This window comes from Porites lutea, chromosome 10 (genome assembly GCF_958299795.1).
Source record: "Porites lutea chromosome 10, jaPorLute2.1, whole genome shotgun sequence".
In the NCBI taxonomy this organism is placed as follows: domain Eukaryota; kingdom Metazoa; phylum Cnidaria; class Anthozoa; order Scleractinia; family Poritidae; genus Porites; species Porites lutea.
The window spans coordinates 24,661,153-24,684,299 of NC_133210.1; the positions used below are offsets into that span (position 1 = coordinate 24,661,153).

Below are 23,147 nucleotides of genomic sequence, written 5' to 3' on the forward strand. Positions count from 1 at the left end.
GTGCTGTTGTGGAGTTTTACTCAGTGGTAACTACGTTCATTTTTGGAATAAATCTTCTTGTTACTGTTCCGACAACCCTGCGTTCAGTTTGGTTTGCAAGGTACCCGTCCTCTAAAAGATTACCCGCGTAACACTAGGCAATTCCGAATGTGATCATTCAACACCCACCACCACCTTCCCCCCCCCCCCCCCCCGTTCCCCCACTCCTCACACCCGGGACATTTACATATAACATTTTTTTTCCATGAAAGGCTGGAATGCTGACAGTTCCTCTTTTCTCTTTTGACTTTTAGCTTGATGAGAGAGTCTATTCATTTCGCGAATTCAGGGGTGTTTGCAGAATACCCTATTCATAATCACCTTAATCACTCTTAATATAAAGGGTAAATGAAAGGCTCCAAAAGTAAAGCAGGGATTTGGAGATTTCTTTGTCAAGGCTAGGGGGCATTACGGTTGGTTCATGGTAAGATTTTGGTAGCTTACTCAAAAAATCATATTTAATCAACAATTCAATCAAATCAGCTCAAACTTGGTAAGAAGTACACCCAGGCAATTGTTTACCGCATGACATATTTAGAGTTACCATATTGTTTATTTTAGGTTAATAATTAACAAGTTACTGTGAGGGGCTATTTTTGGGGCTAAATCGGGGCACCTCACTTTTTTGTCATTTCCTTTTAAAATAATCACCTAATCTTTGGTACAATAAAGCAGTATGCAATGGACTGCAACTTATTGAGAGTTATCACCTTTTGACCATTTCGGTTGTCATGGTAACAAATTACTTATAAAACCAGTTGTATTTCAAAAACAGAAATTTTGCTCAATTAGGTTGCAGACAATTGCATAAACAATCTTTGTATCAAATTTGGTGACAATAGCTGAAATACTCTTTGAGAAATATGAGGGGCGAACAAAATTACCCCGAAAAAAGATATTTTCAGAAAAATGCAATTGAAACTTAAGTTTTATCTAAATGTCACTTGTAAGACTAATGACTCCCTAAAATGGCCTTTGATGCATAACAGCACACCTACTTGAAGGTATGCTTAGGTTCTTTGGTTCTTTCTCTTTTTACCCATTCTGCACAGCTGTGTTTCGTCAAAACCTCCATCTTCATAGGTTATGCCTTCCTGGGTTACATGCAAGTCTTCTTCTCTCTGCTTAGCTTGTCTTCATACAAGTCTATATTGTTTGTGTTTTTCTTGAGCTCTGTGCTCTGCTTGCAGAATTCTTCCACTGTCTCTTTGTCTTGCTTCCTTCCAACTGTGCTTGCCAGGTGAGATTTCAGCTATCCTCATGACATCAAACTTTTTTTGTTGCACCACAACTGAAGTGCAAAGCGGCAGAGGATGCAGCCATGACAATTCGATTTCTTCCATGCCAGTTATGCTTGGGACACTTAGCTTGTTCCATGCTAATGCATTGACAGACTCATTTGCATTCTGGGTGTATCTAGGCAAGCATCTGATGGCTCACTCAAACGATCATAGATTTTTTCAAGTGGTTCCTTGAAAACACCATCCAGGTGATGTGGCTTGTTTGGACAAGGCAATCCTTTTTTGAACTTGCACCATGAATTAACTGGACAGTATTTGTGCCTTTCTTGGTTTGAAATTTTTAGGCAGTGATACAGCCCAGCTTTTATCTCCACTTGCATCTTTTTTACTGCACTGTCTCTCTCACTCGTCGAAGCTATGTTTCTGTTTACATTGTTACGCACAGCTTTTCCATAGTTTCTTTTCCGTTTTTCAATAGCTTTCTCAGTCAGTCGCCCATCTCTACCTTTCATTGGTTTGCCATCAGACAGCTTAGTGGAGGAACTAAAATGCAGCGAACACCATTCTTCTGTTCACATCTTTTCCTTGAAGAGTTCTTGGATTAACATCATCTTGAGGGTGGTTACCAGTTGCAAGAAACTCGGACATACCGCAACCACTGCACTTGGCATAAAGTGAGCTACCAAGCCCAAACCGGTTACTGGAACTCTCCAACATTTGTATTTGGCCTAGTAGATGAATAAAGACAATCAACGCTTTTATTAATAAAGGGATATAGCTGTAGTAATTTTGGCCCAGCATTGATAAAAAAAAACAGCTTTTACATCTTAGTTCATAGATCTTATAATTTAACTCACATAACTCTTACCTAAATGACATGGAGTTTGTGCGTGAATTCTCTTCACAAATTTAAGAAGACTGTCCATTGAAACAAGTCTGTATCCTTCGGCAGGGGCCAGATCATCTTCAGCAGTTTCATTCGAGCAGCTTCAATCGTCGTTTGGCTGTATTTTCCGTTTGGAAGCAGATTCTGCGGGGGGCGGAATTTGCTCGCATCGTCCTCACCAACAAAGGTCACTTCTACAGCTCGCGTTTCTTTCCTTCTCTTCTGCGCTACCTCCTGTTTCCTGGGTTCCCCTAAAACCTTTCTTTCTTTTTGACGAACTATTCCTTAAAACAGACTGTTTTCTCCCAACTTTTGGCATGATTTACTAACAAGAACACAAGTAAGCAAGATGGACTCTCGCGCTGGATCTGTGAAGACTAACTGCTTTGTAACCGGGCTTCAAAGTATTGGAAATTCCGACTCAGAGAATCTTGGGCTGGACTCTTAGATCTGATGATCACCTGGAATGAGTTTTTGTACAATTTTGGAAAAATAAAACGTGCCAAAGCGACTGAACTACCTGTGGTTGCCATAGCAACCAAACCCAAACAATTTACCAGTCCTTCAAAGCGGCTGATTTTTAGCGGCGCGCGAATAATTAAGCCTAAAATACATGTACAATCTAAAACTAGATGGATTCTGGTATCATTTAAGAGGAAATAAAAAAACTGGTGAAATTTTCAATTTTCTTTAAAATCCAACCGTAACGTCCCCTTATGGTCCCCGGGCACATCTTGGGCTCATTGTTATGTATATATTTAAAGGGTATGCACGAAGTACAACGACTGATATCGACAGGTTTACGACATATTCGTAACTGGATAAAAGATGGGCGCATAATTTAAAGTGTTCACGTGCACGTGTGGCACACAAACTGCGAACAAAATGTTTTATTCTTAAGTAACAAACGGGCTCTGAATCAAACGTTGTTCCAGTGATTATTTTAAAATAATATGGAAATAAAAATAGGGAAATCTTTAGAAATTTCAACCAAATTTAATACCAAAATTCTTTGTACGATTTCCCAATCTGCTACCACTGTGGCACAAAGCATTGCACTGTAGAGAGCGATCTTCCCAATAATAAACATCCCTCCTAAACTTCCATCATTCCACAATTTAAAATTTAACTTAATCGCCTCTAAACCAGCCGATATATCAGTGTTTTTAAAAGATGTAGCAAAAGCAGAATTTTGCCTTATGAATTTTTTTCTTTAGTATAAGTATATAAAAGGAAGCTTCGCTTTTAACCCTGGCTAAATCTACAAGAATTAAATCCGGTGTGAAATCTTGAAATCTTTCCTTGAATGATGATTACATTAACCGCCTGCAATGCGGCAAAGCTCTGAATGAGTTAGTTTGAAACTAATTGTACTTTTACAGAGCAATGCTTTTCTCAGCTGATAACGTTTACACTGAATGCCCCGCAGGGATGCCTACACTTTCTGGTAATCATAAGCATAGAGACTTCAAGTATCAAATCTTAGTTGTAATGTTTTTAATTTCCCGGTAATGAAAAAATAAGACCCAGCTGGCGTTTATACTATAGGGACGACTTAATGGTCAAGACCCAAATAATCTTTGCTTCGAATACAGTTGTGATCTTCGTTTTCTCTGAGATAAATATCACACGAAATGTCAAGTTATAACAAACGTTCAAGATAAAAGTACAATACCATGCAAGCACCATATAATGCAACAGAAAGGGAACTGCTATATATTTTATTTTTTAATCGGGGCGCACTGGAAGCACCAGACTGATTAATGTTTTTGCTCTTAATTAATTCTATATCTATAGTCTTAATGAAAAGAAGAACTCAATAAGGCTATGCAGTCAGTATTGACTCACAGTGACGGCTGTTGTGGCTTCACTTTGTGCATATTATCAAAGAGTTTTGCTTGACTTTGTCTAATCACACGAGATGTTTATAAAGCTTGAAAAAAAACAACAACAACAACAACAAGAACAGCTGCTTGTATTAAAGCTGGTTGGTTGGGTATCTGTGAGTAAATTTAACCAATGATTCCAGCTACTTCCGCCAGAATATTGCTTTCGAGATGCCACGACAAGTGCTTCCAGAAAACGAATTAGAGGAAGGCCGAATAGAAAGGAGTGGACCTGGTTTCAGGGATCTTAGCCTGGGATTTTTCCAAGCCGAAGAGATGACGAACTACCTTTCAGAACAATTATCTCAGATCTTCGGTCCAACTTTGACATTAATGAAACTGGGTGGGCTTTTCTTTGGCGAAACCGTATTGTCCGAGCGTCGGAACTCAAACGCAGGAAAGCAGTGTACCTTTTGCGTTTCTACTGCTTGCTTTTTGTGCTTAGTCTGTGGCTGCTCGTAGTAATCGGACTTACAACTCTTTTTTCTGAAATCTCGCTTCCATGGATCTTTTCCTGTGGTATCAAATTTGTATCAAACCATTACATTTACTTCACTTTTGCGTATCAATACCTATCTAGCAAATATATGTATTTACCCACACCTTAGCCGACAGCGCAAATGTAATGCAAATTTGGAGCTCCAAATTTACCACATATTTGCACCTTTCACAAACATTAGTAAATCCGTTTTTTCGTCCAGTGCTGGTTACCTGGTCTGTGCAGTGTGCTTGCAACCTCATCGTTTGTTTAGCGATGCTGCCTCAAGGGCAAAGCAAAAGCGCCTCTCTATTTTCCCAATTTATTTCTTCATTCACTGCGACAGCAACTAATCTCAAAGGGTTGAGACGAAAAGCACTGAAAAGTTTGTTGATTGTAGTCCTCGCGTCTTTTGGGAATTTTGCCTTTGTTCTACTATGGTCATTTCATCTGGATGGCGTACTCTGTAATTTCAAACCGTGGAATGGGAACATGGCAGTCTGAATCATCGATGTTGGGGTTGCAATATATACGTCTTTTGCCTGGAGTCTTCCCGTGCAGCTTTACTATACAACATGCTTCGTCTTGGAAAGAATGTTTGAAACGCTAAAGGACAAAGTCGCATCCAGCCTCTATACAGAAAACCCATTGACCCTCACAAGCTTGCATCAAGAGCATCTGCGATTATGAAAGGTACTCAAGAAGGCTGACAGAGTGTTTTCACCATTCCTGTTTGTAACTGTCTCACTAGATGGACCGTTAATTTGAGTCAATTTGTACCAGCTCATCAAGATCACTAAGAATTGGTCGAGCAGCGATCCAAATAGTGATTTCGCTTTTGGGTCATCTGTTTTGGACTGTTTGTTTGTCAAGCATACTCTCACTCCTATGCTTGTTTGGAAATCGAGTGAACTAGAAGGTAATATCAAAGGTAAATAATATTGCAAATTTTAAAGAAAATTGTATTTAAAACTATTTTCACAATTTATTCGAAACATCAATTGGTTAATCTCTTTATACATGACCCCTCAAGTAACATATATAACTTTAAACCTCTTAGTGTTCAAACGTGTAAACCTTTTCATTGATGTAACTATACAACCAGCCTATGTGTTGGTGAAAAGAAAATCATAGAAATGTGGTGGTGGTGGTGGTGGTAAAAGCAAATTTATTGAATGGTAGTAGCAGTAGTGATGTTGTGATGGAGGGAAGACAAAAGAAATGTGTTTGTGGTGGCGGTGGTGGAGGAAGGAAAACAATTGAAATGTGATGGTGGTGGAGAAACAACAATAGAAATGTGGTGGTGGTGGTGGTGGTTGTAGTGATAGTGATGGTGGAGGAGGGAAAACAATAAGAAAATGTGTTTGTGGTGGTTGTCATGGTTGTGGGGAAGTAAAAACATTAAAAATTTGGTTGTGATGGTTGTGGTGGAGGAACAACATTATAGAAATGCGGTGGTGGTGGTGGTGAGAAATGCGGTGGTAGTGGTGGTTCTGGTGGAGGGAGAACATTATAAAAATGCGATGGTGGTGGTGGTACTATTTTTGGTGTAAGGACAACATTAAAGAAATGCGGTTGTAGTGGTAGTGGTGGTTCCGGTGGAGAGACAACACTATAGGAATAAGGTGGTGGTGATGGTGGTGGTGGTGGTAATGGTGGTTTCGATGGAGGGACAACATTAAAAAAATGCGGCGTGTGGGAAAGCAATAGAAATATAGTGGTGATGGTGATGTTGGTGGTGGTATAATTAAACGTAACAAATTTGACGGGAGCGAAATAATTTATATGCAATATTTGCGCGTCAAAAATTAGTTAACCGCAAGTGCAACAACTAGTGTTATCTGCAATGGAAGATACAGGAAATAGTATTTGCTCAAAAACGTAAAGGCTGAGTGACGTGAGCTGTTGATATTAACGTGCTAACAAGAAGTGCAATGGTTCTTGGAAAAAAAAAATTATTTTGTTTTACTTGTTACGAATTTTTCTTAACAAAAACAATGTTTACAAACAGCGATATCTTTTCCTTCTAAAACATATATACATCAACCAACGAGCACTTTTCTTAATAGACATGCTCATGTTAAACATTAAAAAAACTAGGACATTCATCGGCCTAAAAAAATAACCAGAAAACCGGTCAAACCGGTGAAACCACCTGAAAATGACATACCATCTTATGTTGATGAGCCTCCACCGCATTTTTTTCATAAGATGCGGACAAAAGGTTATAAATTCACCTGCAACTACAAAATATTCCCATAACAATCGATCATGAACTTGTGATGGTTAGATTCGTTTTCAATTGATTGCTACCATTTTTTTTCAAAACTAAAAACGGCAGAAGCCAAAAAAAAGTCTTACACCATGACCTCATGAAACCTGAGGTAAACCTATTGGAACTTGCTCGACCTTTGGCCCAAGTATCTATGTATTCATTTATTTATCTATTTGTTTATCTCTTTATCTATCTATTTAGTTAGTTAGTTTTAGTCAGTTTTAATAATTGGTTTGTTTACCCATTTTACACATTTTTTCATTTGAGACAATAACGGAGACTCAGGTAACTAAGCTGGCCGTCGTTTCATAGAAACACAACCGCATTCTTAAAAAGGGTATAATTTGAAGTGGTGATCGAGGCGCGCTTTCAGAAACTGGAACGCGGTTGAACGGGCTAATATGAAGGATCTCATAAAAGATAATTCATTCTTATTCATAAACCATTTGCAGTCTCACAGTTCTTACGAAACCTTACAAATGTGGAAAGGAAATCTTATCGTTGCTCACATGAAACAGTTACTTCGTTTTGGCTTGTTTTTAATTTTTTTAAAAATCTTTGTCGCCATCTTGGCACGCAGACGTACGTTACGAGTTTACCTTAGATAATAAATGTCAATGAATGCTCCCCAAAATGTAAGAACTCTGAAATGAACTAATGAAAAAAAAACTCGACTTAATATACTTTAGTGTTTCGTGATTCTATTTCCACGACATTCAGGGGCGGATCTAGGGGGAGGGTGCGCACCCCCCCCCCCCCCCCCCCCCTCTGAGACGACCTGCGGTTTTCTAATACAACTGCAAAATAAGAAAAAAACTATGTGGTTTATTGGTGTTGAAGTAGAGCTAGAGACGAGTGCACCCCCTCCTAAAAAAAATCCTGGATCCGCCCCTGACATTGTTGACTTCTCTAAATTTGAATAATTAAAAACATTCACCTTTTGATTAAAGCATTGTTTGTGCAACTGGTTGAAAAAAAAAAAAATTGAATATTAAGTAACTACAAGCAGAAGTCTCAAATTGGCCGTTTGGACGATGCCTTTGTTTGGTCCGGTATTACAATGAACAATTTTTTATTTTACTTTTTCTACTTTTTCTAAAGTTTCTACTGCCATGGCCAGTTCATGAGAAGAATGAAAGTGTTAAATACATGGAGTGAAAAAGGATTCCACTTTTCTCCGAATGATGAGTCTTCCTTAATGATGATTACATTAACCACCTGCAGTGCGGTGAAACTAATGTACTTGCGCAGAACATGCTGTATTTTTCTCAGCTCAGCTGATAACGTTCTACACTGAAAGCCCCGCAAGGATCATGCCTATATTTTCTCATGATTACAGTGGAACCTCGATATAACGATGAGCCAGTGTACTGACAAAATTTGTTCGTCATATCGAGGTTTTTTTCCATATAGTTTACTACTGCTGAGGTAGAGAAAATCGTTCGTTGTACCGAGAACTTTGTTATGTAGAGGTTCTGTAATGAACTCGAGTATACAACTTTTATGTTTGTCTTTAATATCCCGGTAATGAAAAAAAAAACAAACAAAAACAAAAACAAACAAACAAAAGAGGTCGGAGTCTTGTATTTTAAAAGGCGCTTGTCCAAATGTTAAAACGCAACACAGATTCTGAAGGTCAGTGCTATTGTTCGGTCTAGCCTCAAATATCAGCTAAAATTGACAAGTTTTAAATGAAATTTCGAAATGAGAAGTACATTAACACAATATAAATAAATGCAGCAGAAAAGGAACTGGCGAATTATGTTTATTTTGTTTCTTTTTTAATTAGAGAGTGTTGGAAACACCAGGCATTGATTAATATTTTTTTCTCTCAAGAATGCTAAATACGCAGTCTTTGTGCAAAGTAGAATTCAATAGCCTCATGCAGTCAAGGACTCGCCATGTCGACTGTAAAGGCAACTATAATTATATTCATATTATCATATTGCTTCAGTATTTTACCCTGAATAATCACGCTCGATTTTTTGGAGCTGGGAAGAACAACAGCTGTTCATAATCAAAACCGCTTGATTTGGATATTTCTTTGAGTAAATTTAGTCAGTGACTCTAGCTGCTACAGCTCCAGTTTGCTTTCGAGACCATAATGCAGCGACAAGTGCTTCCAGAACGCGATTTAGAGGAAGGCCGCCGAAAAGAAAGAAGCGAACCTGGTGTTCCTGGTTTTAGCCTAGGATTTATCCGAGCCGAAGAGATGACGAACGACATCTCCGAAAAATTATCGCAGACTTTCGGCCCAACTTTGACACTGATGAAACTGAGTGGGCAGTTCTTTGGCGAAACCTCCTTCTCCGAGCTTCGGGAATTAAACCCGGGAAAGTCGGTATATTTTTCGCGTTTCTACAGCTTGCTTGTCGTCCTAAGCCTGTGGCTGTACATAATATTCGGACTGGCAAGTCTTCTCTCTGAAGGTTTCACCTCCGTGGATGTTTTCCTTTACTTGTTTACCATAGCTACCTGGTCTGTGCAGTGTGCCTGCAACGTCACCATTTTTTGGGCGATGCTGCCTCAAGTGCGAAGCAAAAACGGCTCTCGATTTTCCCAATTTATTACTTCATTTTCTACGACAACAACTGATCTCAAAGGGTTGAGGCGAAAATCACTGAAAGGTTTAGTTTTTGCAGGAATGGTGTCTTTGGGGAATTTTGCCTTCGCTCTAATATGGTCATTTTATCTCAATGGTGTACTGTATAATTACAAACCCTGGAATGGGAACATGGGAGTCTGGATCACCGAAATTAGAGTTGGAATGTACACTTCTTTCGCCTGGAGTCTCCCCGTTCAGCTTTACTAAACAACGTGCTTGGTCTTGGAAAGAATGTTTGAAACGCTAAAGGACAAAGTCACATCCAGCCTCGATACAGATCATCCATTGACCCTTACCAGCTTACGTCAGGAGTATCTGCGATTGTGTAAGGTACTCGAGATGGCTGACAAAGTGTTTTCACCATTCTTGTTGGTAACGTTCGCATTGGATGTACCGCTAATTTGCGTGAACCTGTACCAGGTCATCAAGATTACCAAGAATTGGTCCAACGAGGAAAATACGATTTCGTTTTTTGCGCACATGTTTTGGAGTGTTTGTTTATCAAGCATAGTTTCACTCTTATGCTTGTTTGGAGGCCGAGTGAATGAGAAGGTAAGATCACGGGTGTATAACAGGCAGTTTAAGCAAACCTTTTCATTTATGGGCAGCTGTAGCAAAAACCTTTGTAAGCAAATATCGATAGCAATGTTAGCAAAAAAAGCAATAGAGATATCTTTTCAAAAATCTTAACCAAAATTAACGACGGTAACCAGAGACTTATAGAAAGAAACAAAGAATTTATCAGCCGCTGGTGAAGACGTTTTTGACAAAAGTAGCAAATATAGCAAGAAAGCAAAAAGGCAAAAGAGAAATCTCATGTTTTTTGCAAGGAAGACGAAACGCAAAGCCGACAAAGCTAACAGGTCTCTCGCCAAGCCTCAAATTTAGGAAGCAAGATTAACCAGGATCAATTAGTCTGCATCTGCAAAAATTGTCAACAAAATCGCTCATTTATAGATGTTAGATTTGTTTTAAATCGTTGCTTCCAATTTTTTTCAATGAATAAAAAGTAGTGGCTAAAAAACTTTTACGTCACGACCTAGCGATCGTAACCAAACTAACTTGTTCAGTTTATCATTGTCACCAGCGCGCACTTCGTAGCCTTCGCTTTCTCGTAATCCGATTACGTAATCTGATCACGCTCGTTTTGACTTTTCAAAATCACGTGAAACTTACGCAACGCCCAGCGTATGGTTATTATCAATTTATCAATTGATTTCTTCATCTTTTTACTCAGTTTGTTACTAGTTAACCAGTCAGTTAGTTTTAACTTAGACCCTGTTTACATGGAGTGGGGGACCCCGGTTTAGTGGGGTAAGTTTCTTTTGTTTTGTGTCCCCCAGAGCGTGAAAACAAAAGAAACCAACCCCACTAGACCGGGGTCCCCCACTCCATGTAAACAGGTCCTTAGACTGTCTATCCAGGTTAACCCGTGTAAAGGTTTCTTCATTAGTGCCCAGTCTCCCGACAGGTAACTCGGCTGGTCGGCCTGGTAACACACCCGCGCTCTTACAAAGGAAATGGTGGTGATCGAGCACTTACTCGGCAAGGCATTTTAACGTGCTAATATGGAAGGTCTAAATCATAATTTAATTCAAAATTAAATAACATACTATTTGCAGGCTCACAGTTTCTACGAAAACTTACAAATTCGCTACGTTCCTGCTCAGGACATCAAAGAACATTTGGAAGTGAGTACAATGACCTTTAAAAGACAAATACAGCCAATGCACTTACAGATCTACTACTAACTTCTACTGACAGAGGTTGAGCGAGGCAGGGGCGGATCTAGTGGGAGGGTGCAGGGGGTGCGAACCCCCCTCCCTGAGATGACCTGCGGTTTTCTAATACAACTGGTATTCTGCAAAAAAAGAAAAACTATGTGGTTTATTGGTGTTGAAGTAGAGCAAGAGACGAGTGCACCCCCTCCTAAAAAAAATCCTGGATCCGCCCCTGCGAGGTACAACTTTTAACTTAACGCTAGCCTGAGTATCATTCTCTCTCCCCTAATACCCAAACTGCGTTTGTGCGCAACCTGCTATAAATTGCCTTTATTTTATTTACGCGTAAAATTGTGTATGTGGCCAGAAATCCACCTTAAAAGAAGCTTTACAAATAAGGTAAGTCATTTCTCCGAATATCTATCATATCATGTGAAAAACTGCACTGACCTCAATCTTGGCGAGAATATTAGCTTATCTCCTTTCATTTCCCAGATTCTAGACTACATCTGTTAGACGGGTTTGTATTTATATTTCTTGATGATACGATAGAAAAACCAGGAACTTACTTAGGCGATATTTTTAAATCTGTTTTTCCACAGTTGGTGCTGTTCCTTGCGCATGTCCAGGGAGAGCCAATTGGTTTATCTGCAGGAGTATTGTCGGTGATCAACAAGTCGTTCTTCCTCACGGTTAGTTTCATTAACTACCGTATTTATTTTTGCCCCGCATTTTTTTTGCCCTTTACGTGTTCACTAACATTAATCCAAAGCGTTCCAAACAAAACTTTCTACACATAATTTCCTCATAAAATCAAACTGTAACAAAACGTAACTTTCGATTGGACACAAAGGAAAAAATAGCATGTCATGTAATGACTCTTAAGATATCGCCAACCTCTCTCTCAGAGTCTATTTTCTCCATGTCCTTTCAAGAAGAGAAACCTGGGAACAACATTAAAGACATCTCATCCCTGGAGACACAGAGACAGTTGATCGACAGGAAATATTCACAGGAAAAATCTTTGAAAGCATAATTAAATACAAGAGCTAGTAGTATAGGGCGCACCGAATTAACACTTTTTAGACTTTATTTTATGAATAAAATGGAGGAAATCCCATTAAGATCAGATAAGGTCTTTGACTAGTTATTTCTTGTAAACCTTGCCACGACTTCGCCATAAATATACCGTCTCAACTGACACCACCAGGGATTTCTAAAGATGAGGATATCAGTATTGAACATAAACCTGCTTAACACAAGCCCCGGTTAATTCGAAACAAAAATCGTTGGGAAATTAGGGTACAAATGTAAGGCAGAGGGACGACCTAACCGTTACATAACCGTTCACATTTAACATTTTTTTCGTTTCAGCTTGTTGGAATAATCGCGTTGTATTTTGCCGTACTTCTAACTCTGCCTTACTGAATGATGCCGAAGAGCCATTTCACGGAAAAGAGAGATGGGGCTCAAAATGACTGACGTCATGATAAAGCACTCACACGGAGCTATTAGTCATTTCCACATCGTTTTATATTGTCCCCTATGCAGAAGGTATTTAAATGCATGCGAGGCTTTTTAATGGTATTTGTTAATGTTGAAAACAGCTAAGAATGGACCGTCACTTTTTCCTCTCGCTTACCATATATGGAACCTCATATATCTGTGTAAATTTGCTAAAAGGGTTTCCGTAAAGCCCAGTGCCGATTTTACAGTGCTAAGGGCATCCGCATTCCCAAAACCCTAGTGATATGGGCATCCCCTTTTCATATTATCTTAGCGATTTGGGTTGGGTTAGGGTAGTGCTACATGCACAGGGGATGCCCATATCACTAGGGTTTTGGAATGGGGATGCCCATATCACTGTGACACCGGCAGGTAACCCGGCCAGGGATAGACCTCAAGGTTGGTGGGTGGCTAGCAGTTCTCTGTCAAAGGAGTCAAAAGTGGGAAAGGGTAGGGATGGGGTCTTTTGACAATGTTAAAAGTTAGAAATCAGTGTACAGAAGGAATTTTCCCAGCGGGGTTGCCCAGTCAAATCATTGCTCTGACTTATAAAAATTAAGGTAAGGTCGACATGTGATTAGACTGCAAAACAGTCCGTATTTTTGCGTATTGAAGTACGCGCGAGCAGTCAAACAAAATGTCTGGAACGACGCTGGGGAGAGACGCCAAAAATACGGACTGTCCGTTTTGCATACGTTATATTCGTTCAAATTACCCGCTTCTCCCAGCCACGGGCCATTCGCATTTCTCTCACCTAACACGCCCTACGGGCTCGCGCGCTTCGTGCGCGTAAGACTCTTACGCCACGCTTTACCGATTTCTTTACTGATTTTGAGAAAAAACCCGACTGTCTTGCAGTGTAACATGTGATGAGTGTCATGGGTGGGTGGGGGAGGGAGGTTAAGACTTGGTTCTCTGGAGACTTGATAAAGACACCTTCTATATATAATTGTATTACTTGCATAATCAGATGGTATATAGCCTGCATTACCAACGAAACTAAACTGTGGTTATGACCGTCTGCGAAACAGCACCAAAATCCATGTTCTTAGCCCCTACCTGTGTACCAGGATTTGAGTACGCGCCATGATTGACCTGATAAAAAAGCCACTTCCGATTTGCCAATCAAGATGAAAGGAAATTCAAAACTCACTTCCGGTAATTCGTTGAGTCCGTTGGAGGCACAGAACAAAGATATAGGCGCTGCTTCGCAGACGTTACTAGAGACCTTTAGATTCGAGGACGAGAACGACTACTAGTACGAGATTTGGTTTAAAGTTTTTTCGCGTATAGCCAAAAATTAGACACCCCCGAATTCTACATTGTACCTTGTTTGCACCAGAAAGGTTAGCACTGTTATCGTTATTGAAGAAGGTTAGACCCCCGGGGGTTAAAACCTCTCCCGATTGCAAAATGCTAAAACTTGTTCCCGCCAACACGACACTCTCGTTAAAAGTCGTAGTAGAATGACCACGGCTACCATGCTTTCCCGCCAATATAACGCAGGCTCACGCGCGAACACTTCTTACTATTGAGAAAATCTCGTACTCTTCACGTTCTCTTCTCATAATCTAAAGGTCTCTATCAACCGCAGTCTAATGTTGTATCGTGATGTAAAAAATATGAGCTATTTTGCTCAGCCGATATCAGCTAAAATGTGCAAAAGTGGGTATAAGCGTAGACGTTTGACATTCATGATCAGACGACCTAACAGATTTTGATATCCATTGTGTTATGGTAAAGTCAAAGAGCATAATATTTAGCTTTAGTTTCAGGGACATTTTTCCGTCAATTTACTCGACTACTGAGTTAGAATTAAAACTTGCTCGTCAAAGCAAGCGGCCAACAATTTACTATGGTAACGAAAACGGATGTAAAATCCATCAAAAAAATTCTTTCAGCCCTAAAATGCAACTCTAAAGCCCCATAGGCCAAAGTCGAATCAGCTTGCTCAATGGGAATTTAAAGTACGCTCGCGCTATGAGTATTAAATATATCGAAAAATCCGGGGAAATTTTCTTTCTTTGGCAATTACAGGCTTCCGTATCTGATGCACGCAATCTAACAGTCGGACTTGTATGTTCTTTACATTGAACAGTGTATTATGAAGAGGAAATTTTTATATGCCATGTATTTTGTTTGTTAAAAGTCGGTAGAAAATGTGAAAATTAACAATTGGCGTCCTACTTGCTTTATTGTACAAACGACCGGTTTCAATAGACCGGCGAAATTTCTTATTTTATTAAAGCACTTAAGTTACGACAACTTCGAGTTAAAATGATTTCACGGGTTGTCAAAAGTCTAGCGATTCCGTTTTCCGAGGTGAGCGCCGACTCATTTCGCGTCAATATTCAGGAATGCTCTCGATCTCTTTACGCTTTCATTGCCTTTCGCCCGACATGTTTTGCACGGCTTTTAGTCATGCGAAACCTCCACGAAACATCCACGCAGCGCGCGAGGTAACTTTATCCCGATTCTAAAAATAACTCGAGACGAATTACCCATGGAATAGGGTGTGTATGGGGGATGCCTTCTCTGTCCCCTTTATCCTCTCTTGCCTACGGCCCCGTTTATTTAGGGGTAGAAAGGTCACTTACCTACTGAGCTACCTTGGACGAGCCAACCTTTCATACATTTCCTTATGATACATGTAAAACCGTTTACATGAAAATTAAAAAATTTTTGGGATGGCAGAGTCACTCTCCTAGCCGGGCCAACTTTTCTCCATTGAAAAACTTTGGCTCGCCCAGCCTGGTCAACTCGGTCATGATAGACAATCAGAACATATATGCGTGAGGGCTGTTTTAGACAATCAAAGTTAACTCTACTATGTGGGTGACCCTTATTCTCCTTATAAATGGGGCCTTAAACAAGTATGAAAATTAAGTATCAAAAAACGTGAACTATCTCCTTCATTCTTGAATAGCTGCATTATTGTCACTCGTTAAAATGCAAAACACGGTTTTCATCTTTGCAGACGAAAAAGAATAAGGTTCAGGCGTTGAAATAATGATGGGCAGAACACCAGAAAAGTTTCGTTGTGTAGTTGCCACTAAACAGCCCAGGGCGTTAAACACTTGTTCCTGGGACTGTTATTTATGGAGTCATTGTTGTGTTTGCTCAAACTGCTCAATGTCATAAATTAGAAAACAGCAGGAATTTACTATTGGCGAGGAGTAAACATAGACTTAACGGTTGTAACAACGACAAATAAAATAAAAGTGCAATACAATTACACCATCAATAACGGCTTTATAGATAGCATGAACCCATCATGTTAAAGAACCAGTTAAAATATTTTTGCCTTCGGCAAATATCCAAATGTTGCAAATTCAAAATGCGTGCTATTCTACAAATGGTTTGGGCCCCATTTAATCTGTTCTAACCACTTGCAAAACATTTTAGGAGGGGCCATCCATAATGGGAATACAGTTACTTTGATACGTATCACGAAATAAATGCAAACTTATATCACTATATGCCAAGACTTTATTCAGCATGCATTAAATTAAACAAATACGTCTTGTAAGGGATTACCAGATCAATTTTTTCTTAACCCTCGGACGTACACGCAAAGTAATACCCTTACCGTTGTACATGGGAGGGGAGGATGGAACCCCTCCCTTGAGTTTTTGACATGTTTAAGTATTTTGAAAAGATTTTGTCTTCAGTGAAAAGCCTTTCATCTCCTCGACAGAATGAGGTATATTTCATTGGTGGTGGCGCTGCTGGAGTCCTTTGACGTCACCGAGCATGGTCGCCATCTTGGCCACCATTTTGGATTTTACTCAGAAATAAAAATCAGATAAAAGAATATTTGGAAATTTGGAAAACATACCTTGTGATCAAACTGCGGACCCCCCCTAAACTTCTTTATATAAAAAAGGTTTAGCCTCCCCCCCCCACTCTAGCCAATCTGAAATAGCCTTGACCCCTCCCCCCCCCCGCCGCCGCCGCCCCAACCCCACTTCTACATAAATAAGGAGCGGTCCCTAAGCACGAGTGAGACCTGGGTACCAGACCAGACTTTGAAGCCTTTTTCGAGTCACCGCGAGCCAATCTGCGAGGGGTGAGGGATCGTTCTACTTTCTGACTCCTTTTTCAGGCTAATCATGACAGTCATTTATTTACAACAGTGGAAAAAGGGAAGGAAATCAACAGTACGCAAGACTGTCGTGTGACTTTCGAGGTAGTGTTCTTTGTTTCCGTGCTGTGACACAATCACTTCAGAGAGAAGGCCGGAAATCACATCTTCAACAAGGTGATCGAGCGCTGTGTTGCGACCGCGGATGACCCTTTAATACTCATCAGGCTCTGCAAAAAGTAGGTAATCTGTACGATGTTTCTTGAGGAAGAAAGTGTCATCATGACAACATTTAATACTTGTGATTGTACTCATCACTTTAAAACAGCTCGAAATTATTATTCATTAATACAAATGTTCCTTGTTCTAACTGGCTTCGACGACCTTGAAAACGTTTTATTGAAATTAGCATAAGATCCCGAAATCTTCCTTTTAGTGCTTTCTTAAACGATAGTTTAACTTCTTGCAGTCATACTGGCCGTCAGTTGTTCATTTTTTCCAGATCACCTCTTGTCAATGATTCCCGGGCAATGACTGTGGATCAAAGTTAGTTAAAGAGCGGAATTACGGAAGGAATTTATTCCTGCTCGGCGTAGAAACTGTTAACGACTGAAATATATATATATATATTTTTAATTTTTCAGAGTAAATTGTTTTCGAAATATTTTCCTATCAGAGAATCGTCTATGATGTGGCGTATGAATCGGTAGAAAGTTGAAATTTAGATCCATTTTTTTGGCTATTAAAAAATAACTGCAAAAACCGTAGACGAAGATCCTGCTGGTTATAAACGTTGGATAGAAAAGAGATCTAATCAGCTAAATATTAAGAACCAAAAACGAGAAGTCCAAAGACTACTACAAAGCCGATCAGAACAACGTGTATTGTTTTTTCATAACAATATTTCGGCTGGCCACTTCAGGTTTACTGAATTTATGATAGGAATCACAATATTATATAGATGGAGAATGACTCAATATAAATTGATTTAAAGGGAGAGGCGGAAATGACGTAGAACAAAAAAAACTGGAAAATAAAAGATAATAAGGATATGGATTACAATAATTCGTCACGGTGAATTACCTTACCTGTGGTATATAGTCGTCGTTTGAGCTCAAAAGCGGTGTTTTGAGCGATTTTGAAGGAGTTTGATTTCGCCGTTGACTGTTCCTTTTATTATTAATGGTTCAAGAGCTATTTAACTGGTCGCAGGCAATACGTGAGAATTGGCTCCACCTACTCTGACACTCTACCTATAACTCACGGAGTTCCTCAAGGCGCAATCCTATCACCATTGTTGTTCTGCATTTATCTCAACGATTTACCCACGTCACCGACGTTTTGCAACCTAGAATCGTATGTGGATGACTCAAAGCTATTCATGTCATTTCCTCTCGTTGAGCTTGATGCTGCCATTGAAAAGCTCGAACAAGACCTTCACAGTGTAGCTCAATGGTGCTGTGAGAACCATCTACTTATCAATCCCGATAAAACTAAACTCCTTTTCGTCGGTACCAGACAGATGTTAAGCAGGTTACCAGAAGACCCTAGAGTGGTATTCTTAGGTAAAACACTGAAGCCAACAGACTCTGCCAAGGACTTGGGAGTCTTTCTTGACCCCCATCTGACCTACGATCACCATATTTCATGTGTAGTGTCATCTTGTTTCGCAAAGCTTTGCCAAATAAATAGAGTCAAAAGGAGCTTCGACAAGGAAACACTAGAGTTGTTAATAACATCATTAGTCAGTAGTTATAGAAATGGGTAGTCTGGTTCACTCTGGTTTTATTTCTGGCTCAAATCAAAAACACTCAAAAATCCCTGAATATGCAAAAGACTTTAAAAAAGAATGGCTTTACATAAGAGGTGTTAATAAGGAATTTATGTATTTGATTAATAAACTGGATTTATTAAATCATGGATTATTTGAGAGTAAAATAGCTAATAGAATTAAGAATATTATGAAAGATTTTTTAAGAGCACAAGAAAAAGGTAAATTAAAGAATATTAGTAATTTTATTTTACCAAGTGATATTACTTTTAATTTAAATTCTATTAATAAAAAATTTGAATTATATAAACTACGTTATGATGCTTTTTGTGATGTTGATGATTTTGTTTATGGTAGTGATGATGATAGTGATGATGATAGTGATGATGGAAATGGTGAGTATTTAGTTGATGGTAAACCTTATCCTGGTTTTATAGAATTCTATGATATATTTAAAAAAATTTATAATCAAATAAAAAACGAAGATAGTGATAGTGATTATGAAGATTATGATAGTGATTATGAAGATTATGATAGTGATAGTGATGAAAATTATGATAGTGATGATAGTAATGATGGTTATTTTAAGACGTTAAGTATATTACTTGATAGTGTTAGTGATTTCTAAACTTATAACATTTTTGTTACAAGTTTTAAAAATGATTTACAAAAGTTTGAAGAGGATTTAATTAATATAACCAACTAATAAAAATGGAACCAAGATCAAGAGAGACTACTCCTACAAAAGAGGATTTGGATTTTATAGTTGATGATGGTTATAGACATGATGAGGATCCAGATTATATTCCAAACGAAAAATTTATTCTTAAAGGACCAGAGTTTAAGAGATTAACTAGAAATGCTAAAAAAAAACTTGATGCAGAAACAATTGATTATTCAACCCGAAAAATAAAATTAATTTTTTTTAAATGTGGCTTAAAGATTATCTAAATATAAATAAAATGTAGTTAACAGCTTACGAAAATATTACCCAAGAGAATATTATCTTTAATGAAGCCAAAGAGTACAAAGTCAAAAATAGCAAGATTAAATACAAACGTATTCCAATTGAAGTCAAATACCCAAATAACAAAAAAGGACCACTTGTAGTTGAATCTCCAGTTCTTTTTAGTTTTGGTGTTAATGAAAAGAAAAATCAGGAAACAGGTAAGTTAGTTGGTTATAGTATTCCAGTATGTCTTTGGTCTAAAGATAGTGAACCTAGTAGTAAAGAAAAAGCATTTTTTGCTGTTATTAATAATGTAACAACTCTATCTCAGCAACATTTAGAGAATGAATACGGTGCAGATCTAGCATCAACTCTATCTTCTCCATTTTATTACAAACAGGAAGAATATACAGATAAGAAAGGAAAGAAGAAAACAAGAATAGATCCATCATCAGCGCCAGTTCTTTATGCAAAACTTATTTACTCTGAGAAATCTAAGAAAATTCTTTCACTATTTAAAACAAAGGGAAGGAAAGATTTAAATCCTTTCAAATATATTAATCAATACTGCAATGTTAAAATGGCACTAATAATCGAAGGAATATTTATTAGTAAAACTGTTACATCTTTACAAATAAAAGTACATGAGTGCTATATCAAACCATTAAAACCTAGGGAGTCTTTACTAACAATTGAGGAAGAAAGTGAGGGCGAAGAGATAAATGATCAAGTAGTTGAAGACTTAATTTTATCTGATGAAGAAGATGAGTAAATAACTATTTTTAATACAATATTTGTATTAAAAATCAACCAAATCCTTAGAACTCACCCACGAGTTAAATTTATCAGGATATCCACTCCATTTTACTAATGCCATTTTCTTTTTACTATCCCTTCTAATAATTTTTTCTATTCTAAATGTCTGTTGTTTTGCTTTTTGTAATTCTTGCTCGTAGAAAGAACCCTTTATCTCTTCTCCCATCAGATCAGTAATGTTATATGTAACAGGTTTTGTTGGTAAAACTTTATAAATTACAAATATCTCCTCTGTCCAGTTTGGTGTGTAACCTTTATCAAATACTCGCCTCTTATACTTAGAAATTCTAACACGATCACCAACCACAAAATTTGATTTACCAGGTTTTAAGTAAATCAAATCCCCATACAAATTAGACCAAACTTTATTTTCATTTTTCTTTTTACTAGCTTCAACAGGAGTCATTTTAATGCTAGAGTGTCTCGCATTATTGTAGTCGTTAACCAGTTTATCTATCTTATCCCAGTAAACAGTGTTGTTATTCACAGTAAACATTTTCCACATTCTATTTTTCATTGTTTTATTCCATCTCTCAACAACACTAGATTTTTCCTCATTTTCAGTGTGATACAACCTAATTCCCTCTCTTTTTAGAAAATCTTTGAAATGTTTACTTATAAACTCAGAACCTTTATCTGTCCATAACATCTGTGGTTTACGTTTACTTTTGAATATGTCCTCAAATGCTTTACTGACAGTTTCAGTTTTTTTATCTTTCAAACCTCTAATCCATCCATACTTGCTAAACACATCTATAACCATAAGAAGATATTTAATTCCTTTATTCCATTTACTAAACTTTTGCATTTCAACTAAATCAGCAGCCCAGATATCATCAATCCCATTTGAGATTACTGATCTCTTCTGAAAGTTTCTTGTGATTGGTTTGTGAAGTTCGTCGGCTAATTGTTGAGACCAATCACTACTCAACGCCGACTCATGTTTAAACCCATTCCAAGTTTTTGTTTAGTATTAATTATTGTTCTAGCTAAAGTATGTCCCCATTGCCTTTCTTTCCAAGGAATTGCATCTAACGATTTTACCATCTTTCTGTCAGCTTTATTTTTACACTTTCTGTCATCACCACAAACACTATAATCAACATCATGTTGCATGGCTACGGCATCAGTTGGTCCAGTTGGTTGATCGTAAATTTCTAATATTTCACCAGTTTTCGGATTGTATCTTACTTGGTTTTCGAGATCGTTGTAAGGACCTGTATATTTATGCCCTGGTAAGGTCCATCCACCTTTTGGTTTTGGTAATTTACCAATCTGCTTGTGAATATCTAATCCTTTTCCATCTAATTCTGGTCTATCAGTTTTATATTTATTTTTTGGTCTCACTTTGGTTGATAACTGGTCCATTGCTGATCCAACAGAATCTTGAATAAATGGAGTGAGTTTACTAATCCCATAATTTACAGCTTTCTTCTGAAGATTTTTATTTCTCATTAACTCACTTGCTCCATATCGCCCCATTTCAACTGCTTTTTTACCCATCCAAGGTAAACCATAATGAACAAAACCATCAACTGCTGTACCAACAACAGTATCAAAGACGCCCGCCCCTTCAGACGGGCTGTTTAGTTTTTTGACTTTCGTTTTCTCTTTTTTCCACTTCCAGTTTGAGAAGCTGATCCAGTTTTCACATATTTAACTTTTTTGTTTCCACAAACTGCGCATCTACAATAGAATTGAGTTCTACCTCTTTTATCTTTTTGGTAACCACTTGGCTCTGTGCAAGGAGTCACTCTTTTATCTACAATGCAATATGATTCTGTCATTTAGTATAATGTTTAGATAAATATGATAAATTAAGACTTAAAGAATACAATTATTATATAAATGACAAACATGTTGGAGAAAAAGTTTGCTAATAAAGATTTAGGAATTGAGTTAAAATCATTTATTGACAAACAGCAAAATGTTTGGTTTCTTGGAAAAGATGTAGCTGAGATACTTGGGTATAGTAAAACAAGAGATGCATTATCACGACATGTTGATAAAGAGGATAAACAATTTTTTTGTTGCCGTCCACAAAACCTGGACGCCAACAATTCTGATTTACGGGGTAAATATTTTACTTTCATAAATGAATCCGGATTCTATTCTCTTGCATTATCGTCTAAATTAGAAACAGCTAAGAAGTTCAAACATTGGATTACCTCACAAGTTCTCCCATCAATAAGAAAATATGGTTATTATAAAATGTTTGACAACCCAAATAACAAAATGTTTAAGATTGAAAATGAGATGGATTTACACTCTAAAGTTGTTCAACCAATTAGAAATTTTTACCCAGATGCTATTATGGTACCAGGACTTGGGGAAAATCAAGATTCACCAGAGAAAAGAATAAACAGTTGGAAGATGGGATATATTAAAGGCCAACCTGATCTTATAATACTTAATTACCATAAAGATTATAATGGCCTTTGTATAGAATTTAAATCTCCAACTAATTACTATGAGATTTCAGATGCGCAAAAAGAAATGAAAGAAAGATATAAAATAAATTGTTACAAATTTATTTTAAGTAATGATTATGATTATATCTGTAAAAGATTACATAAGTATATGGATGGTATTCGTATTCCTTGTAAATATTGCTCAAAAGCATTTTGTAGTAAAGAAACACTAAATAATCATTACAAAGTAATACATAGAATTGAGAAAAATATATAACCCCCAAAAATACTTTATCTATTCATATAACAAATGGAAGCCAAATTCTTTTCTGAGATAGAAAAAAAGATGGATGTTACAACACTCAAAGATTTTGAGAAAGATGTGCGAACACAAATAAATAATGAGTTTGAGTCTCTTAGAAAGAAAAATGATGATCTTTCTAGAATACTAATGGCTGGTGAATGTGAGATGTGGAAAA

General features: G+C 37.7%; 1 protein-coding gene and 1 pseudogene across 1 annotated transcript in view; one reads left to right on the forward strand and one right to left on the reverse strand.

Moving 5' to 3' along the window:
- Positions 1-803: 803 nt before the first annotated feature.
- On the reverse strand, positions 804-2,485 carry LOC140950599 (uncharacterized; annotated as a pseudogene).
- A 14,179-nt stretch (positions 2,486-16,664) lies between these two features.
- The window catches only part of LOC140949682 (uncharacterized), a 34,286-nt gene continuing 27,803 nt past the window's right edge, over positions 16,665-23,147 (forward strand). The window contains exon 1 of the mRNA XM_073398827.1: positions 16,665-16,960. The gene's annotated coding sequence lies outside the window, so the exon portion shown is untranslated. The remainder of the gene's footprint in view (positions 16,961-23,147) is intronic.